Source organism: Cryptomeria japonica, chromosome 3 (genome assembly GCF_030272615.1).
Source record: "Cryptomeria japonica chromosome 3, Sugi_1.0, whole genome shotgun sequence".
In the NCBI taxonomy this organism is placed as follows: domain Eukaryota; kingdom Viridiplantae; phylum Streptophyta; class Pinopsida; order Cupressales; family Cupressaceae; genus Cryptomeria; species Cryptomeria japonica.
This window is the reverse complement of record NC_081407.1, coordinates 332,112,007-332,132,635: the sequence shown is the minus strand read 5'-3', so window position 1 is coordinate 332,132,635 and position 20,629 is coordinate 332,112,007.

Sequence of the window (20,629 nt, the reverse complement as noted above, 5' to 3'; positions counted from 1 at the left end):
AGGACTAGTCTATTGAGGATAGGGGACACCTTTATTTGGAGTTGTCTTTGTAGACACCTAAAAATGTCTCATTGATCATGTGCTAATTATTCATCTAATTGATTAAATAATTCTTTAATTTGTTAATTAAGTTAATTAATCTTATTCTTCTAATTTCATATTTCCTCATAATCTTACTAATTATTCTATTTCCTATTCTTTCATCATTTAATCATTTTAACCATTTTCTAATGTTAATTAAATATTTATTATTTACATAATTTTGATTAATTCCCCAATTTAAATAATCTTTATTATTTAAATAAATTAATTTTCATTTTCTCTCTCTAATCAATTAATCATTCAAACCTTTTCTAAATATTAATTAAATATCTATTATAATTAATTATGATTTTAATCCTTTAATTTAAATAATCTTTATTATTGAATTAAATTCTATTTCTAAATAATTAAATAGTTTCTTTAAATTATTTAATTAACTAATTAATCTCCAAATTCTAATTTCATTCAAATTTCAAATTCTTCTAATTTTTTGTAATTTTAAATACATGTGCATGATTTTGAAAATCAAAGTCAAGTTCTAAATATATTCAAATACCAAATTGAATTTAAAATAAATTCAATTATTTGAATAAATCTCATGCAAAGATTAAATTAAAAATCTAAGTCAAAGTGCAAGCACATGCTAAATTAATTAATTCAATCAATTAATTAATTAAATCATTATCTCTCCAATCTCTATTTCCATCTTTTAGTTAGCTTTTTCTAAATAAAGCTTTCTTTGTCATCAATTAATTTTCCTCCAATCATCCTTTTTGTTCCCTCAGTTAGTTTTTTCTCAATCAGTTGACTAAATTAATCTATTCAATTTATTATGTTTCACTTCTAAATCAACAGTTCAATTATCAATCAACATGTGAGATCACTTGAGTTCCACCTCTTGATCAATTTGTTCCACCTTTCAATCAATCTTCTCCAAAAATCTATAAATTGAGCATTCAATCTCCATTTTTCGTTAGGCCCAATATAGAAAGCTAATGTACTGAGAGGGGAGGGGTGAATCAGTACTTCAAAACTTTTCCTTGATAATAACCTTATTCTTATGCATAAACAGAATAGTGCAATAGTATAAAATAAAACTATAATCAACAGATAACAATCATACATGATTCACTCCATAACACATATATTTTGGTCACGCAGAAACTCTTGGTTAGAGAGAAAAACTGCGGTGGGGATGGCACCCACAACTTCACTACTGCAATAATAAAGAATGCTCGGTTAGAGCTACATTTAGCTATTTCTGATAGCTTACCTTGTTAGGAGTATCAAGATCAATTAGATCTACCTTACTAAAAGATTTTTACAATACTATATAAGTGTAGCACCTAGTTAAAGGATTTACAATTTATAGACTTGGTTAGAGTCTTTTTACCCTGTTAAAGGTTTCTCTTACAACTTCAAAATGTTAAGATAAAATTATTACAAATATATGCAACTTTACATCTGAAATGCTAAAGCAGATTCTATGTGCTCTGAATAAGATTACCTAGCTTGTAGCATACCTCAGTAACCCATAATGAAACTTGGTAAACCCTTCTATTTACTCTGTTCTTCGACTATTCACTGATAACCTTCTCAGTGACCTCTCTGTGTCTCTGTAACAGTCTTCCTTCATGCATACACTTTGTTATCTCTTATTGCATCTTATTTTTATAACCCTATAATCATGCTGTATAAATAGATCTCTTACAGCGGTGATCTGATTCATTGCTTCGATCTTACAAAAAGATTCTTCAAATGAATAACTAAATAAGATATCTCATAGGTTAGATTGACCTTGTAATCATACACAATCTCATAGTGCAATTCCCAATGCAAAAATGGTTAGATGTGCCTCGATCTTGTAACACGTTTTCATGTGCATGTCTAGGTTCAAACTATCTGGTAAAACATTTCACTAGGTGAATATCAACTCGGTGAGTTAACTTTACCACTCGGTAGCCATGAAACTTTACTCGGTAAATAGCTCGGTGAATACTATGTTCTGTGACTACTTTCTTCTGTAACCGACTAGCCTATTCATACCAGCTTCTCTGTGTGTACCGAGTGCATGATTCGGTAATACTAACCAACTAGAATATATTATGACTTTGGATATGAAACTAATTGCAATTTGATAAGTAGTAACAATCTCCCCTTTTGACATTAGTTGAGATGTTTGACAAAAACTACTTATAAAGTCATAACTCAAAAACTATACTAGACAAAATGACTATACTTGACAATATGTACAATAGTCAATAATATATGCAGATATACTTCCCTTATCATAATTCTGTACATAACTCTAAATTTTGCATGTTTGGTTCTGTTCTGTACTTATGTGCTCCGAGTGCTCTATATATTCTGCTTAGTATACTCCCCTTGTATACAATACTCAAAATTTGTGTTAACAAAACTATATTACTCTCCTAGTGTAGAATTACTCCCCCTTTGCTGGGCTTTCCTCTTTGTAGTAACATAATATTACTCCCCCTTTTTGACAAACATTAAAAACTCAATTTCCATTTGGAGGTGGTAATTGATCAAAAATAGTCTTGTACTTGGTTCGGGCATCGATGAGGGCGACTGAGAGTGAGTCCTTGAGACTTTCCATTAATGAGTTCAGTGCTTGAATATCATATAAGAGTGATATCAAGCCATCAAGAGTGCTTCCCTCTTGTGTAGTTGATAAGCTTGTAGCTCGGTTGAGCTGCTCCTGTACTGATGAGAGATGAGGAAGGAATAATGTTTAAAGGGTCATTATATCCATCTTAATTTTATGCTCTTCATTCCTCAGTTCTAACTATTGAGCCATGAGTTGTTGTAGCTTTTTGTAAAATTTTTGAACTGAATTAGACTCAGTGGTCAACTTAGATGAGAGATCAGTGATCTCTTTCTCAATTGCATCAGTTTTATTTTTGATGTCTTTAATAAATAAAGAGAATGTACACAATTTCTAGAATAAATAAAGAATGTGCTTGAGTTGAGGGGACAACTCAGCAATGAATTTGACAAGTTTTACCTTGCCAATAGCAATTGATTTTTGGATTTCCTCTATCATTTTTGCTGTGAGTTCTTTATCCTTGAGCTTTCTTAGGTACTTGGATGCATCAACTCCAGATGTTTCAATCTGATTAAGGAGTTCATCCAATTGAATATGGATGGCTGCATCGGTTGACACTGTTGCTGATGGTAGCATTTCTATGAGTAGTGTCCTAACCTTCTGAAGTAATTTATTCTTTTTCTGTATGGCCAGTTGCTTCTCCTGTTTGGCCTTTACTTTGCATAGTTCACCGAATTCAGTGATTGCTTGCCCTTTGAATTTGGAAATGTTGACATTGGGCAACATGATCGGCTTAGATAAGTCAAATTCAAAACCATGCTTTCTCACCTTCTTCTCTTTTCCTTTGGTCTGTGGCACTAAGACAAGTGCTTGTGAGGCTTGCTATCCCTCGGTAGGTTGCTCGGTAGATGCAACACTTTGGTAAGTTCCTGTAGCAGTTATAGTGTCTTTGGGTGGTTCGGTGCTAGGGGTCTCAGCTGTAATATTTGCAGCGCTTGTCTGTGCTTGAGACATCTGATAATTGGTTGTGTCTACTGCAGCTTCAGCTTTGTTACTTGTATCTTCTACAGCTTCAGATTTGTTACCTTTGGTAACTTGCTCGGTGTCCTTAGGAGCTTCAGTTGAGACTGGTGGTTTCACCAGCGGATAAGGCTGAACTTGTTCTAAGACTGATTCACTAGACACAAGTTTTGCATAAGTGGTGCCTTCAATCATTTCCTGCTCCGGTCTGGCTTCATCCATTATATCTTCATCAATTTGTATAGTGTCAACTGGGTCTAGACCTTGCTCGGTGAGATCTGGATCATGCTCGGTGACATCAACAATTTCAATTTGAGATTGTTCACCGACATCCTTTAGTTTGAAGATCTCCTGCCACTTGGCTTTAGTCTCATTCCCTACATCAATATATAGCCCATTCATTAATTTTAAGGCTCTTTGTTTCACAAGAAATTTTGAATTGTATGTGATCAAATGCTCCTTAATTTTAGCTACGGACATGTAAGGAAATAAATGGACTAGACTTCTTTCTCTTATTTGTCTCTCTGAATCCATTGCATATTTCCATCTGTTATCAATATGTGAGTAGAGTTCACTCGAAAGTGACTTTGCTAGTTCTAATGGTGCTAACCGAAACTTCAGAAGTGTACATATGACAACTTCTTCAATCTATCATTTCTCATCACTATTCCTAGTCTCTTACTTAACATATCTGAATCCTGCAAATCCACCGTATTCTTTGAGATTGGCAAAAAAGTTTTCAACACTGTGAATGTTTACCTTTTTACTTTTCACAATTTGGAATTTGTTTGCATCATCAGACTCTATATCACTCGACTCTTTTGCCAAAATGAGTCTCTGAGTAGATTTCTTGTAAGTCTTAGCTACCTTAGGAATGGCAACAGTCTTTTGTTTCTTTCTCGGTGATGTAGCTAATGCTCTGGTGTTGGGTCTTTTTGTTGGTGGAGTTGGTAGGGCCTTTGTGATGTCCTGTTTCTTTCTTTTTAGAACTTTTCCCTTTGGCAACTCTGTGCTCAATGTTATTGTAGCCTCTTGTGCTTCTGATTCTTCCTTAGTTATGGCAAGATTGCCTTTGACAGGTGTACTAGAGGAGGATTCTTCTTCAAATTTTTTAGATAAAGCCTTAATCATCTTTTTCGCTTTTCTTGTAGCCTTAGGGACTGCAATGCTCATTTTTACTTTCTCCTTCACCTCTTCATAGGTTCCATACCTTAGTTCAGTTGCATGCCTTGAAAATGATAGATAGGCATCAATTTGTTGCTATGTGATATCATAATCAATTTTATAACCCATTGGTTGCAATGATTGAGTCCTTGGTTCAACAGCATTTACATAGCAATAATCAGTGTCGACTTCAAAACATATATTGTCCTTGTATTTTTCGACCAGCTATGGTGGGATCCTGTACCTGTTGTGCATTTTCTCTTGGAATCATTGAAGTTATCTCCTAACTTCTTGTTGTAATCATTGATCTGATGGATGATAGGTTGGTGTAGCTCCCATACTACTTTACCGACTGAGGGAAAGAACTTCTCAAAATAGAAAAACATACATACTAGTAGTGAACTGAACTTTAGTGTGTTTGTCGAGTTGTTCTTCTTCAGCTTCCTTATTGTGTTCAGGTTCTCAAACAAGCTCTTTAGTAGTACTTCACATAAGTCCACTTTCATTCCCTTCTTTACTATTTTGTAGGCTAGGTCCACTGCAACACATGGTACACTGTTTTCCCTTGCAGATTGGAAGAAACAGTAGCCAATGACTCTGATTGCAAATTCTAGTTCAGCATCAGTGACATTATTTAATTTTGGTCCTTGGTAATAAGATTCTACTCCGGTTAGATTGATTAGCTACTTTTGCGATCTCATTTTCTGAGCACGAACATGATCGTAGATGGGATATTCGGTGATCAGGTGAATGACTTCCTTCGTGATCTTGAACGATTGCTCTTGTAGCCACATGAAATCATCGTGTACTCTGCTCAATACAAACTTAACCCACTGGGGTTTGAACACACGAGGATAGACTAGGGCTTTAGTTAATCCCTTGATTCTGATATGCTCATATTTACTATCCAGTTTGCCATCAGTGCATAGTTCATCATATGTGTCACTAATCTCTACATGACCGAGTTCCTCAACATGGCATTTGGTAAAGAATCTGACATCTTCTACCAATAAGACTCGATCTGGGATGAGTGAAAATGCAGTTTTATCATCTGGTTCTGAGGCAAATTTAGGAGTTAGGGAATACTTCAGCGAGGGCTTCTCCACATTTTGGACAACTACAAGGTCTTCGATCTTGGGTGCCATGGTAGATCTCGAGTAAAATTCAAAAAGTTATCCTTAGGGTTTACAAGTGACTGACTCTTCACACTCGGTAGACACTAGCAATTTGACTAGATCAGAAACCAGCTAAACAGTGTGAATAGATTGATGTAAATACCTAGAAATTCACTCTGAATGAAGTTTGGTCGCTTTGATTCGCTCTGCTCTGCTTCTCAAAAACTTGGGTGAATGAAAATGACGGCGAAAACACTTTTAAGTACTTAAAAATACCTTATCGGGCTCTGTGCAAGTTAGGTCGAGATATTAAATGCACTTGGTTCACCTTTTACCGATTTGCTCCATTTTCTGTTTTCACTGAGTACCCAAATTTGCTTTATTAACCAACTTGGCAGGTTTCCTATATACACTGACTTGACAGGTTTCCTGTATAGTATGTAAACTGACTAATTGCATCTTAACTATGCAGATTTTGAATTCTGTACATAATAGAATAGGAACTGTTATGATTTAACTTTTAAAGAATGCAGTCCCTTCATACCTTTTCTTGACTAGTTTGAAATAGGTGCACCTAACTCGGTAGGTAAGGTGCTTTCTTCATCAGACATAATTTCTTTCTTTTTCCAAATCATCTTGAATTTTTCTTTTATCTCTTTAGTGTCTCTTCTCAGTTGATCTCTGCAATCTCTAGCTAAATGTCTAGCTTTGTGACAATGAAAACATGCCATACCGGGATTTCTCTATGATCTCCGGTTGTTCATTCCAAACCTTACAAAATAGTTGGCACTTATATGTCCATATCTTCCACAACATTCACACCATATCCTTGTATTGTAATCCCATGGTACTACTGCATATTTTTGGTAAGGATCTGTATGAGTTCGGTAACCTCCAGTGTTTGCTCGGTGTGGATACTTCATGTAGTTCTTTTTCTTAAACCAACACTTCTCGGTACTATGTCCATATCTATTGCAATTTTTACAAAAACCTTTGAATTTTGCCTTCTGATGGTTGTTAACAGACTTTGTCCTATATTGATTAGGTATGTGACCATAATTATTGCAATTATAACAATATCCATTGGACTTAGAGATATTCGATTGCTTACCTTTTCTTATCTGGCATATGTTGGCAGTATGACCTTGATTTCCACACTAGTAGAAAATAGGCTTCTTCCATTTGATGTTATTCCTTTTACTAGCTTGTTTTGATGATTCTCCTCTCTCGGTAGTATGGATTCCTTTCTTGGTAGAGTCTTTTCCTTTGTAACCGAGTCCTCCATCTTTGTAGAGTCTTCTTGTATTCATTTGCTCATCCAACATCTTTGATGCTTCATAACTTTTCTCCAATGATTCTTTGGATTTCTTCTTTGTTTCAAGTTCACCAGTCAACCTTGATACTTCAAGTTTCAATGATTGATTTTCATCATTCTTCAGAATTGCTTCATGATGTGCATAACCTAGTTGATCTGTCATATTTTGTTGAATACTAGTTAACCTTATGATTTCATCTTCCTTATCAGATACTAGGGCTTCAAGTTGTTGTTTCTCTCTTTGTAGATCTCTTGCTTTATCCTCAGCTATCCTTAATGCATCTAGATTTTCAGTCATTTGTGTACTGAAATGTTCATGTTCTCTTTTCATTGCTTTTAGTTGATCAGCCAATGCTTTGTACTTTTCTTTCAACATTCCAATCATTTCTTCAGTTTCTTTAGACATACTATTCTCAGATGATGTCTCGATTTGTTCCACTAACTCTTGAGAATCTTGCAAGTCATCAGATAATCTTCTCCTTACTTTCAAAGATTTTTGCATTTGCCTCTGCATGTCTGCAATCACTTGATTTGCATTGTCCAGCTCTTCTTGAAGATGCACAATCCTCCGAGATTGTTTGTAGCCTTCCATTGCTAAGATCTTTCTCTTTAGGTAGTTAAACCCTTTTTCAAGATTCAAGCTATGATACCAATTGTCAGGCCCAATATAAAAAGCTCATGTACTAAGAGGGGAGGGGTGAATTAGTACTCCAAAAATTTTCCTTGATAATAACCTTACTGTTATGCATAAACAGAATAGTGCAGTAACATAAAATAAAACTATAATCAACAGATAACAATCATACATGATTCACTCGATAACACATATATTTTCGTCACGCAGAAACTCTTGGTTAGAGAGAAAAACTGTAGTGGGAATGGCACCCACAACTTCACTACTCCAATAATAAAGAATGCTCGATTAGAGATACATTTAGCTATTTCTAATAGCTTACCTTGTTAGGAGTATCAAGATTAGTCAGATCTACCTTACTAAAGGATTTTTACAACACTATATAAGTGTAGCACCTAGTTAAAGGATTTACAATTTATAGACTTGGTTAAAGTCTTTTTACTCTGTTAAAGGTTTCTCTTACAACTTCAAAATGTTACTATAAAATTATTACAAATATCTGCAACTTTACATCTAAAATGCTAAAGCAGATTCTATGTGCTCTGAATAAGATTACCTAGCTTGTAGCATACCTTGGTAACCCATAATGAAACTCGGTAAACCCTTCTGTTTACTCTGCTCTTCTACTATTGACTGATAACCTTCTCGGTGACCTCTATGTCTCTGTAACAGTCTTCCTTCATGCATACACTCTGTTATCTCTTATTGCATCTTATTTTTATAACCCTAGAATCATGCTGTATAAATAGATCTCTTACAGTGGTGATCTGATTCATTGCTTCGATCTTACAAAAAGATTCTTCAAATGAATAACTAAACAAAATATCTCATAGGTTAGATTGACCTTGTAATCATACACAATCTCATAGCACAATTCCCAATGCAAAAATGGTTAGATGTGCCTCGATCTTGTAACACATTTTCATGTGCATGTCTAGGTTCAATGTATCTGGTAAAACATTTCACTCGGTGAATATCAACTCGGTGAGTTAACTTTACCACTCAGTAGCCATGAAACTTTACTCGGTAAATAGCTCGGTGAATACTATATTCTGTGACTGCTTTCTTCTGTAACCGACTAGCCTATTCATACCAACTTCTCTGTGTGTACCGACTGCATGATTCGGTAATACTAACCGACTAGAATATATTATGACTTTGGATATGAAACTAATTGCAATTTGATAAGTAGTAACATTTTCAACAATCACGAACTTTGAATCTTTGCATCAATTGCAGGTTGCCAGCGCGATATCTGAGAGTCACCATACCACAAAGAGGAGACAAACAATGGAAGCCATGATGCACAATAGGGAGTTTTACATTGTTTAATTTCATTTTGTTTTGCATCTATTTTACTGATTTTTTGTTCGAATTTCTTAGATAGTTAAGGGATTAGTGATTTTCATTTACATTTAAACATCTATACGAGTAGAATATAATGGTAAGATCATGAATTACAGGCTAGATAGGTGTGTTATTATTAGTCCTTTGCTGACGAGTGTTTATACCTCTAATATTATTGTAGCCTGGGTAATCTTTCATTGTATAGGCAACAATTTCTGATGTTGATTTAATATGAAAGAAGCCTAGGCTATAATAACAATAGGAGAAAGCATGCAAAGATAATACTATTTTTTCTTCTTCTTTTTTGTACTAACACTTAATAAAGTGGTTTGCAGAAGGTTTCTCTTGAGAATCTATTTTGTAGGAAAAGCATAAGGCAAAAATGGCAATAGTGAACAACGAAGTCTAGCAAAAGCAAGTTAACTCATGGGAAATTATAGATGCTACCTATGAAGGGCTTTTTGAACATTCAGAATGAAGAATTTGTAAAAAATTATATGTAACTCAATAAATGATATTAGATACTGATTGGACCTATGGTCCCGGGCAAGGCCATAGGTTTTCTCCTCTCCGCTCTTTCCTACCGACACCCACACTGATTGAAGATTGTAATACTATTTATTAATAAAATATGGCTTAGGCCTTTTACCGTGCAAAAAAAAAAGAATAATGTGAGGTACTTTATTTACCCTTGGGTTATGTCCATGGACCAACCTGAGTGATCACATACTTTTAGAAGGGCATGCTTGCACTAATCAATCTCTTCTCTTGGGTGTCATTTTGAGGATATCTATCATGAGTTGGATCAACATGATAAAAAAGTGGAATGATCTGGCTAGGGGTTATTAACATTGCAGCGGCCACCTTGAGAAACCATGGCGACTTTGCATAGCTCTCAAAAAATATAGGATTGCCTATGGCACTGTCCTCCATCACTCTTTCCAAGCTCAACCCAATCATTTCTCCCCTTTCCAATTTTTTAACTCTCTAGACTCTAGTAACACACTGAGTCCTGTTGCGGAAGGCAATTTTAGTTGTGGGAGGCATGTATTCTTCCATCTTAAGGTTGGATCTCAATGGAGGCTTACTAACTATAGAGAGTAAACAAAGGATTTAAACCAAAATTTTTATCTTTGTGTCAAGAACCATGATACCCAACACAAAAATATATGTCAAAAAAAAAATGAACATTTAAGAAAGTGCAGATGGAAAATGTAAAGCTTGATCTGGCAGCTTGAATCAATATCCTTCCTATTTTATTTTGTCCCTCCCCTTTTTTTTAAGCCTTCATTTAAAATGCATTTTTAATAGAATTGCAAATAATCCCATTAGCACCTTTGTTTTTCCAACTATCTGACTTCTCTATGAATCCGGGGAGATGTTTCTATGCGAAGGTGGGAGGTAAAGCACCTCGAATAGTAAACATCATGACCCTTTCTCCTTTCGTTAAATCTGAGACTATCCAATCACGTCCAGCTCCAGTATGATATGCAAATAGTGAAATCATGGTATTCCCTGGCACCACGTTTCCTTTAGGAACCAACATTATTATGAGCTGAAAAAATATTTTAGAGGGAACTGCTATGTATGAGTTATGCTTTTGTGATGCATTTCTTGACCTTTTATCAGGTTTACGAGGAGTTTGGATTATGGATAATGAAAGGTACAAAAGTGAAATTAAATTATTTTAATGCCATGACACAGATGTATCGATTGCTCACATGAAGGAATAATTCACCAATGGGGAAATTGGCATGGACCACAGTTTCAATGCTAGGTAACTTCAATTACTACAATTGAGGGAATAAATCTACAACTTGCCAATCATTCTAATCTAAGTGAGCACCAACCAGAAACTTATGACTATTTTGTTTGTACCATTATTTTAGCAAGACCAACCATGTTCAATTGAGACCACTGTGTCCATTAGTCAAGAAATTCGGCTCCAAGATAATAAGTATAACCAACAAGATTATAATTAAATAGTTGAATGAACTATTGACATTGAGAATATAGATATAATACGAATTGTGCATAAATTCTAGTTCATTTATTCATCTTGAGGGTTATTTTTTTTCCTTTTTTGTTTCCTTGAGTTCGTGTATAACATTATAAAATCTGTAATTAAATTGACTATACAAAAAAAATTTTCGCGACTATAATCAAGTGCAGGAAACGAGAGAGAGGGAGACTTGAATCGTAGGTTGGGCGGGAAAATTTCGGCAGGCATCTTGGAGTTGCAGGCTTTGACAGACAATAGCAAGGGCATCCTACTGTGCATTGGAAGGATCCGCGTACAAGGAATTTTAGGAGGGATAGGTTTTTTTGGCGAAGGGGTCGAAGGCGTAGATGATTAAGTCGACAATCATATCCCGTTTTTGACATCTACAAGGGCACCCCAGACCAATCTCCTCGATCCACCAGATCTAATGATTCTAAGGCACATTCAGATCATTGTCCCATTAATAAAGATTTTATGCTCTCTGCTTCATATGTCTCATGGCCTAATAGTACTTCCATACAAAACCCCTATTTTCTTTGCTCACCAAATCATATTCCCATCCATGGGCATGGATATAATACAACAAACCTGGTCAGATCTGGAGCTCCGATCGATCCAAATTTTTTTTTTAGAGTTTGGAGAAAGAAGCAACCAACTATACAACCCAATGACGGTTTTCATAATTATGAAGTAAATCACCATAATATGGATTGTCTGAGAGCAGATCAGGGGTTTCAAAGGTCAAGCAATGACCGTTCCCATGAATGCAATGATGCTAATAAGAAAGATCAAATTTATAAGATTATTATTCTAGAGCACGCTCTTGCACCACAGATTTCCTTTTTACGGGAGACTGCATTAATAGTTAAGTTTTGGGATCCCATGTTAAAAATTGATGATATTTTTGATTGGGGAAAACGAATGTGGAATGGTCTTAAACAAGTTTTTTTCATTGATTCTGATTCCAAGTAATTTATTCTTTTTTATTCCAAAATACACATAGATGATGCACATATGGTTAAAGGATGGTTTTATAAGGGTTCTAGTCTTTTTATGGTTCCATGGATTCCAAACTTCAAACCTGATCCTTGCTTGTGTATGTTTATGCCCTTTAGGACTTCGTTCCCATCTTTAGGTTTGGAGTATCGGGATCTGAAAATTATTGAACTGTTTGCTAATAGCATCAACATTTTTATCAAGAATGATCTTGTACCTTTCGAGGAAATTAGTTTTCCAATAAGGGTTTGTTTACTTCTTAATCTATCCAAGCCTCTTCCTTTTCAGCTTACAATTATTACTAAATGGGTTAATTCGGATCAGAAAGTTTTAATAGAAGATGCCCCAATAGATTGAGAGATGGAGGTGGGATATCCCTTGAGAGACTTTTTATGCATGAAAGAAATGAATGATCTCTCGAAAGAAGAGAAGAAATGTTAGAAAGAGAAAATATGATGAAAGAGATAAATGTTATAAGAAGGGAAGAATGTTAATGGATTGTAGAAAAAGTGTTGATTGATACCAAATGAATAAATTCTTGATTGATCAGATAGGATAGAGAGAATGATAATGATTGATGGTGTAGAAGAAATGTTAGCTAGAAGAAATGCAAGTGAGAAGTGAAGAATGATTAATATGATGAAATCTTGCTTTCACAAATGCAAATAGTAGGTGAAAACCTTTATTTGATATGGAAAAACGGATGCAGTGCACCATGGCAATGAAGGCTAGGGCGATAATTCAATCCCTTTGTGTAAAACATACATGCTGCAGACAAGGAATGGTTCAACCATCCTAAGACATTATGTGTGTTTTCCCCAGAATGTTATGAGACACTCCACAAACAAAAAATGAAAAACAAGAAAGACCATGAGCCATCCTGGCCACTCTAGATCACTTAGTGACACCATCGAGTAGCATAGGAACATGATCAAAGATAAATCAGTAAAAAATAAGATTCATAAATTCAAACAAGTCAAACAACCATTCTAATCTTGTTGTCAAAAGTGATAATGTTTATTTGATGAAAGGACGATCATACTGTCTGGTTTCAGGGAATGCTGATCCTCGTCTAAGAAAAGACACAATCTAGTTTTGAGTATACCACACCCTGTATAAGACCCATGATAATATTGACAAAGGACCAATGATATTGATGTTGATTGATTGATAAGACAAGTTTGATCAGTTTGAATACTTGGTTGATTGAACAATTCATCTGTTAATGTGTGATTTGTTAAGTTTTATCATGTTTTATGTCTAACGTTTTCTCAAATGTCCCTCTATGTACAAAAGAGCCAATTTATCGATGTAATGAAAGTGATTGTTTTTGGATTTTGATGTTTTCCAATTTTTAGGGGTTTTTTGAACTTTTTGATTTTTTTGTGTGTTTTGTTTAGGACATTTTATGAATGTTTTTGGATTTTTTTCAGGACATTTTTGTTTTTTTTTGTAATTATTTCAGAACATTTTGCAATTTTTTTGTCATTATTTCAAGAGATTTTTTTTTGTTTTTTCAAGACTTTATTTGATTTTTAGGGATTTTTTATGAATTTTCCCCCAGTTTTTAGCAAGGCAAGTAATATGACAATTGGATAAATAAGCTTGTTGAAATGTTGGTGGATAGAGGGAGGACAAAGGCTATTTATTATGAAGACAAAGTGAATTCAATTTCTAAGGGCTACCACACAATGGGATAAGGGACTAGATATGACAATGTAAAGCAATGACATGCCATGAGGGACACATCAAGAGGTTTTTGAAACCATGTTTTGTATTTTATGCCCTTACATCGAATCAAGATCAAGGGATGGAAAAAAGTGTATGGACAACAATAAGATATGGATAGGGTAAGCAAGATAAAAAATGGATAAGGGATATGGATTGAAGGTTATGATAGGCTAAGGGATAGTGACAAAATGTTTGAATAAGCCAAATAATATAGATGAAAGGTTGTAATAAGCCAATGGATAAAGACCAAAAGCTATGATAGACTAAAAGCTGAGAATAGGATGCAAGATGTTCATGAAGATCTTTAGCCTTGTCAAGATCTAAGGTGGAAAAGGGGATATGGACATGAGGGATGATAGGATAACAAAACTTGCCTCCAAGTGTGGAATGCAAGAAGTTGATAGATTATGCATGACGCTTGTTTTCCAGGTTTTCATTATGGTACTTGTCCAAGGCACGTGTTTGTTAGGTTTTCACCAGAGGACAAATTATTTCTTTTCTTTTTTCTTTTCTTGTTTCCTTTTTCATTTTCCTTTTGTTTTCAATTTTTTTCGATTTTTTTGACATTTTGACTTTTCAGCAAAAAATGGACACATGATAGGCAATGGAAGGAGGAATCAAGCATCTTGTTGTTTGGATAGTAGCCTTAAAAAATGGACCATGATGTTTAAAAGTATGCTCAAAGACGTTGGTTGGATATAGAAATGGAAATGAGATGGGACTAAGGATTTTGGCCAAGGATTTATGCAAATGATGAGATCAGAGGAACAAAAAAGATGGAAAAGAGGTGTTGGATAATATATAGGATACTGGAAGAATTGGGATTGAGGGGATGGAAATGCTGGCAAGATCAACATTGGCACACACCTTGAGGGGTGATGGACTAATGGAGGAAAAGTGGATCTTAGATTTTGAGATTTGGATGGAGGAATAGATAGGGATTTTGGGACATAATGGCCCAAAATGGATGAAAGAGGTGATGGAGGAATAGACTTGGAAAGTTTAGATGGAGGAATAACAATTTTAGATGCCAACCTGGATTTTTCTTTTTGTTCTTCAAGGATCCACTTGGGAATCCACATGGTTTTTTATGTTTCATTATTTTGTAGCTGGGTAAAAGTACAAAGCTATGTCACACTTTTATAAAGGAAATGGTCAATGTTGATTCAAAATTTTAAAGTAAATCAATAGAAACAAGAATAAATGTTTTGAATTTTGAGAAAATGTAAACTAATAAAATTTATATTCTTTTGTCTATTTTATGTTTTTAATTTTAACAAAGTTTTAAAAAATTATTTGAATATAGTTTCTACAAGAGTAAAAACTATAATTTAGTTCTTTATAATTTATGCTTAAATTGAAGTTACACAGGCCACCACACATAAATTAGTAAATTTTACTTTTTTTCATCATTTTTTGTGTGTATACTGATAACTTGAAACTTTAGTGCATAGATATATTTTTTAATATTTTTTATTAATATATATTTTCCAGTAAATTTGAAAACTTGTGTGTGCTGAAATATAACTCTTTTCAAGTCCCACCGACTTTTTTCTTAGACTATGGGTTGATAACAAGGAAGTAGTGGTGGTAGAAGATATTAAAGAGGCCTTTGCCCTATTCTACAAGGAGCTCTTCTCCTCTGAAGATTCTCCCAATTCACAAAGAGCTAGAGAAAGATGCTAAGCACTTATTCCGAGAAGAATAACTGATGAAGACTCCCATTCCTTGAAACAAGTTATTTCTCTAGAGGAAGTGAAAAATTCCATTAGAGCCCTTAATAATGTCAAAGCACTGGGCCCAAATGAATTTCCTATTGAGTTTTATAAATATAATGAGGAATTGATTAGAAAAGATCTCCATGATTTGTATGTTGAGGCTCTTGAGAAAGGATCCCTAGGAGACATCATCAACAAAGGGATTATCAGGATGTTACCCAAAGAGGGGGATAAGACACTTATAAATAACGAGAGACCAATTATTCTTCTCAATGTGTCATATAAGATCTTGGCCAAAGTTCTTGCTCTTAGACTAGAAAATGTGTTACCCAAGTTTATCTGTCCTACTCAAACAAGTTTCATTAATGAAAGATTAATTCTGGAAAACCTAATAACCAGTTGGGAAATGATGGACTGGGCTAATGCTTCCGAGAAAAATGTTGCCATGTTCCTCTTAGATTTCGAGAAAGCTTATGATAGGGTTGAATGGGATTTTATATTGATGATGTTAGAAGCCTTCAAATTCCCTACATAATTCTGTCAATTTGTGAAGGTTCTTCTCAAACATCCTTCCGCATAGGTTGAGGTTAATGTCTCATTCACTTAGGTTATTAAACTTGGAAGGTCCATCAGGAAGGGATGCTCCCTTGCCCCAACGTTGTTTGTCATTGCCTTTGATGCATTTTACTACATATTGAGAGACTGCACCATTTCCCCTAAACATGGAGGTGTTGTGCTTCCTGATTCGCCAGATTTGGTTAATATTGAGTTTGTAGATGATACTGCATTATTTGTAGAACTCACCAAGGATAACATCAAAGCCCGTGAAAGAGAAATCAAGTTCCTCATTGAGATCTTAAGTGCCAGAATCTCTCAAACTAAATCCACCTTGCTTGGGTGGAGAGAGGAGCCTCCAGATTGGTTACAATAATTGGGGTTCCAGTGGGGTGGTCCTAACAAGATTGTCAGATATCTGGGGATACCCTTCTCTATCTCCCCTTCTCTAAAGGAAATATGGATATAGGTTAAAGGTAAAATATAAAAGAAATTAAATAAGTGGATCAATAGATATCTGTCACCTGCTGGCATAGTGCAAGTTAACATTTACTATTCATCTGTCTAGATGTTTTGTAACTATTAGAGCCTTGAAATCTAGAAAGTTATATGGAAGTTATTATGGTTTGATGAAAAAGGAAACAATATGATACATTCGGTTAAATGGTGTTGGTGTCATATTGAGAAGATATGAGTAGGGCTCGGACTAAAGGATCTGAGACTCCATGGGATTGCACTTGCTGCAAAATGGATCTTTCAGGAATTTGAAGGCAGTGAACCATTGAAACTATTGGTCAGAAGCAAAATTATGAGGGTTGTACCTAAGGGGGATAAATCTTGGAAGTCTTTACCCTTTTGTGACCTGGTGGCAGGAGGTTTCCTAGTCTCAGTACAAAGTTCGCGTGTCTTCAAATCTATCTGGAGGGTCTGGGAAATAGTTAGACCATTCATCACCAATAGTAGGGCCAACAACAATGACCACATTCATAGAGAGAAATCTATCTGGTGGAACCTTTTGCACTCCTCCAAACCTCTTGCACTTACACAAGGCTATTTTTCCAAAGCATGGGCTAACAAAGGTATTTGTTCCTTTAACGACAATATTAATAGTGATATGCTTATGAGTTCGGAAGCACTTAGTGTTAAGTATGATTGTCCGGCTTACCAAAAAAGAACTTGAAATATGGTTAAAAATGCTTGTGCTGTTCTTCAGTTGCCTAAAAATTGTGGTGTGGATAATAATAGATTTACTACTTATAAATGGAATAATGATCTTTATTTCTAATGTTAAGTCTATCATTGTTTATAATACTCTCTCTTATAATGAGTCTATTATCAATCATGCTAATACTTTGTGGTATGCAGATTTATCTTTAAAGTAGTGGCATAAAGTATTCACAAGATTATGGAACAATCCTATTGTTCCTAAGAAAAAATATTTTAAATGGCTGATGTTAACTAACAGGCTTCCTTTCAGGAAAGATCAATTCAATATTGATATGTGCAATATATGTAGAGTGCCTGAATCTATTAGTCACATCTTCTTTGAGTGCATTATTGCTAAAGAAATCTGGTTGATGTTTGGTATTTCTATTTCTAACCAGGTTAATATTATGGAAGTTCTTACTAGTTGCATCCATGGTTTGTTAAAAATATACTAATCTATTTTGGCATATTCTTTCTACTCATATCTTATGTTACATTTGGAAAATTAGAAATGAAGATAAATTCCAAGGTAAAACTAGGGCCCTTATTGAGTCATTTTGTGGACTCACTCTTCATTACATTATTTTGTAGGTCTCTCTAACTATGATGATAGAGAAGAATAAATTTCTATGGTTTTTGAAAGATGGTCATGCTACTATGTTCATATATGAGCTAGAGAATGGATTTGAATGGAGGTGGGTTGCACGGGACCCCACCTCTTTTTCCATTGCAATGGATAATCTTGGTGCTAAGATTCAAAAATCTAGAAACCCAAAAATGGAATAGATCCAGATTTTGACTCACCCGCATGAGGGAAGAAAAACAATTTGGATGGAAGGCCCTTTGGGGTGGACAACTTGAATGGAGCCCTGTCAGGATCATCTTCATGAGTGTTGAGATGTTGTTTGGTTCCTTTTGTTTGGACATGAACATTATATATGTATACTATTTTTTCTTGTACACATCATAGAATAGGCTATGTATAGAATTATGTTTTTTATAGTGTGCATGCAAAACTATTAGTAGTCATTGATTAGATCTATGTAGGTTAGGATTGTTGGTTTTGAGGCATGACCTCACGTTACTATTTTTTTCAAATTATTTAAAAAAATAAATTATTTATCCAAATTAGAAAATAAATATATCATCTTGACATAGATTCCTTTCTCTACTACATCATATTTTTTTCAATTTTTTTTTCAAAATTTAAGTATTTTTTCTTGACAAGATAATCAACCTTATATTTTAGTGCTAATGAACTACTTTCAATAAAAATAAAATATGAAATATAAAAACTAATTAAAATATTAAAACATATATATTTTGGAAAATCCACTTATAGATCTATAAAAGGGTATTTTTACATTTTAAAATTTTTTTTATAAGAGTGGGAGTTGTTGAAACATAGTTTTTTTATTTTTTTATTTATTTTTGGAAATTAGACTCAAAGTGGTATAAAGTATATATTTAGTAGACACTTCCAATTGGAAAAGTTGTGGTCCATATATAACTTAACTATAATGAATCTATATAGACCATATGTTTGACTAAAATTAATTTTTAGTTCAAATTAGTTAAATTCACTCGTGCTGATAAGTTAGCTTGAAACGTGACTCAATTTTGTGCTTTTACCCAGTTCCTTGTAGTGCATTGCTTGCACAAGGGATTTCGGAACCCATATAGCTTTTGACTTTCCTTTATTTTTCCTAGTAGGCCTTTGTGGCCTTTTGGACATTTATTTTTCTTTTTGGATCATGTTTTTCTTTGTTTTGACATGTCGATTAGATTGGACATGTTGATCCTTGAATACATTTGGATTTTTGGACTTATGACTTTTATTCTTGGCATCCAAATTTCTTGGAGGGAGAAAGGAATGTATGGATTGATAGGAATGATATGGAGGTCTTTTGGATGGATGGAAGGTGCTCAAGGATGTGTGCCTTTGTTGACCTTGAATAGGGGATGCAACGATATAAGGACCAAAAATGGATGGAAGGGATGAAGGAGAAGGGATATGTTTGGAATTTGATGGAGGAATACCAACGTCTTGAGAGTAGGCTATTTAGGCATGACTAGTAAGATTTCATTTGATATTGAGGGGTTCTTTCCCATGGAGGTCTACCCCTTTGCCTTTATGAATATCTTGACTTGTAGGATACTATTTGATTTGGGAAGAAGATGCAAGTCCATTATGAGGTGGATATGATATGAGAGAATAATGAGATCATGAAGTGAATTGGAATAGACCAAAGTGGAGGAACCTATACTAGATATAGGGGGTTCATGAACATCTTGCACCAACATTTTCGAATCATGAGAGGGATCCGAATCATGAGGGGGACTAGAATCAATGACAAGATAATGGGATCATCAAAAGAAATGAGATCTTGGAGTGTATATGGAGGATCGGGACATGAAGATGGAGGAACAAGGGGATCTTGTGGAGGACATGAAGATAAAATGATACTTTGATCTTGACAAGGAGGAAGATCATTGCATTCCTCTTTAAAATTTCTCTACTCTTGACTTTCAATTGGATCATCGGAAAGGATGGAAGGGATATCTTGATCTTGCTTAGGAAGTGAAATGTCAATGAGATTTAAAAGGACATTGTGTTCATGACTTTGAAGGGGATCATTTGGGATAGGATGGACTAGGACATCTTGATCTTGCTTAGGGAATGGAGTGTGAATAGGATTTTGGATAGGATGGACAAGAATAGGGGAATCATCATGAGTGTTTGGGAAGATGGGATCCTATTCAACAATTGGATGGAATGGTAAGGTTTTAGGATCTTGATCTTCGTTCTTTGAATCATCCTCTTGACATAGGGTTGGACACTGAATATGCATGTGGGATTCTGGCAAGGAATCAATACTTTGACATGAGGGAGATGGACTTTAAATGGGACTCTCTAAAAGAGAAGCATCTAGTGGCATTAAATATTGCATTTCCAAATGGTACAAGGGATTTGTATAAAGACATAGATTAGCATGTATTTCTGGTGCAGACAACCCTTGGGAGGATGCATTATTTGATGTATCATTTGATGAGGATAATATGGAAGGTTCTTGCAAATATTTAAAAGGTGTAGGAATAGATGCCTCTCAAGAGTAAATTTTCTTATGGGGGGATGAGCCATTGCTAGACATAGGTGCATGATTTTGATCTTTCTCAAAAAAATCACTTAGGACTCTTTAAGATCTTTGTAATAGAGC